The sequence below is a fragment of the Benincasa hispida genome, chromosome 10 (assembly GCF_027475165.1).
Source record: "Benincasa hispida cultivar pf3 chromosome 10, pf3_genome.v1.1, whole genome shotgun sequence".
In the NCBI taxonomy this organism is placed as follows: Eukaryota; Viridiplantae; Streptophyta; class Magnoliopsida; order Cucurbitales; family Cucurbitaceae; genus Benincasa; species Benincasa hispida.
The window spans coordinates 58,532,584-58,535,129 of NC_143487.1; positions in this window are offsets into that span (position 1 = coordinate 58,532,584).

The window sequence follows — 2,546 nt, forward strand, 5'->3', positions numbered from 1 at the left end:
ATTCAGATCAAAACGCATAAACAAGTTTATATACATTATTAAATTGAAATCTCACAAAATTACATCGAGTTCTTCCGAATCCCTAAACTAAGAAATCAAAATCTTACCTTTACATGGAGGATGAGAAGCTACAATCTGACATTACTCGATTAACTACTAAAGAAACACGCAAATAAAAAGTGGAAGAAGAAAGAGAGGGGAAAAATTGGCTGAAGGCCGAAAGTGGGCGTTTTCTTTTGACCTAAAGGGAAAGATCAAATATATAGGGCAGGGTCGCAGCGTTGCAATGTTGCCTTGCGCACACATTCGTCATAATGTGCGCAACGTTGCAACACTGCAACATTGCAACGCTACCCTGTTTTTCCTAATATAGGTAGCTACTGCCTTATAATGTTGCACAACACTCGTTTGAGCATTGCAATGCTCTGTCTAAGGGTGTTCGTCCGTTCACGTTCCTTTGAAGCCCGATTGCCTAAATTAGCTCTTAATGTTCCAAATGAACCCTAAATAACTCGTAATGATAGATTCTACCTCCAAGATGCTCAATACCTACAAAATCATCAAATAAACATATTAAACATAGTAACGACCTATAATTAAGTAGAGGAAAATAACACATTTTCGGTGCTATCACATTTGACTTTATCTTTCTTTCTGGTTGTCATCCCTTCACTAAAATCACCAAAAATGTTAGTAGAAGGATAGTTTTTAAGAACCCTACTAGTAAGTTGCTTGATATTTCCTTCTGCCTGCTCATAAATATTCAAGATGTCTTCCACAAGAGTGTTCAGCCTTAAATCGGAAGGCATGTTAGAGGGAATGTTAGAAACATCAGTATTAACAAGTGGAACTGAATAGGAATCTTCTTCAACAGTAGAAGAGAAATGGAAAGAAGCAGCATTATCATCAACCACAACGTTATGGACGCCACGATAGTGCGAGGATGTTTATTGAACAGTCAGTAGGCCCGATTATTTGAGGAATATTCAAGAAAAATTCCTTCATTTGATTTTGAGTCCCATTTCTTCCTGGCTTCTCTGTCAACCAGGATGTAACATGTACTGCCAAAGATGTGAAAATATTTTACATTCGGTCTTCTTCATCTCCATAACTCATAGATAATGCTCAAAGTTTCTGGTCACAAAACAACTTTGTTGTGGATGTGACTGGTTGTGTTTAGTGCCTCTGCCCAAAAATGATATGGTATACAATTGGCATGCATCATTGCGCGAGCCATTTCCTGAAGAGTCTAGATTTTCCTTTCTATAACTCCATTCTATTAAGGTGTAATAAGAGGCAAGAATTCATGGTGAATTCCAACACACTAGTAGAACTCAATAAACTGAGAGTTGTCAAACTTTCTACCATTATCACTTTGGATTCGAACAATATTCAGCTTCTTTTCACACTGTAATTGAAGACAAAGACTTGAAACACAGAGAAAGTGTTAGATTTATCTTGAAGAAAATGGACCCAAATATATCTTGAGAAGTCATCAACAACAACTAAGACATATCTTTCCTCCCAAACTTTCTGACTGCATAGGACCCATGCATATCACAAAGTTCCAGAACACATGGTGATCTAGAGTAACCTATCTATGTGTGAAGAGTGTGAGTTTATTTCCCTGGTTGATAATCCCTACACATAATTCCAGTTGATACTGATAGCGAGGGGAGTCTAATTACAACATTCTTGCTAAGGGCCTTTTGTAAGGTCTTCATGCTTATATGCCCAAAGCGTTTATGCCATAGGCTAGCTTCATCTTGCCTAGAGAAATGACAAGTTTGAAAAGAATTTTCCGAACAGATAACAATTATCAGACAAACGCATCCCTATTTATAACAAAAAAAAAAATGTCTCTAGTAAAGTTCAAATTCAGACCTTGGTCACATAACTGATTAATGCTAATGAGATTAGCAGTAAACCCTTCAACCAACACCACATCATTCAATTTTGGAAGACTTGGATAATTCAATGTTCCTTTGCCAACGATCTTACCACACGCACCATCACCAAATGTGAATTTCCCTGTGCTGACCGATCTGAGATCAAATAGATAACTCTTTTCACCAGTCATATGACGGAGCTACCACTATCAAACTACCAATCACTTTTGGTAAATGATGTGAGGGAGGTTAAGACAACATTTATCTGTTCTGAGTGTTCTTCTCTCTCCACACCTCTCTTATCTTATTTTGTCTTGGTTTGTAATTCTAAAAGAAGTGAAGAACCCTTTTATGAAAAGTGAGCCGGTGAAGATCTTTCAGTAATTGATAGAAAAAGGGACGTGTATGGCCCACTTTGCACAATAGTGACAAATCCATCTCCATCTAAATATACGGTCACCTTTCTCAATTGGATTGAAGGAGGAAGGTTTTATAACACCATAGGACTTTGGTTCTTGAACTCTAACAAACTCAATCTTTTGTTTCCCTTTAAACTGTTTATTATGCTGACTACTATCTGCTAAAAAACCAAGCCTAGAGTAATCACTTGTTGTCATTCCTTTTGTTAGGATCTTCTCAAGAGTCTCAGTACCAGTG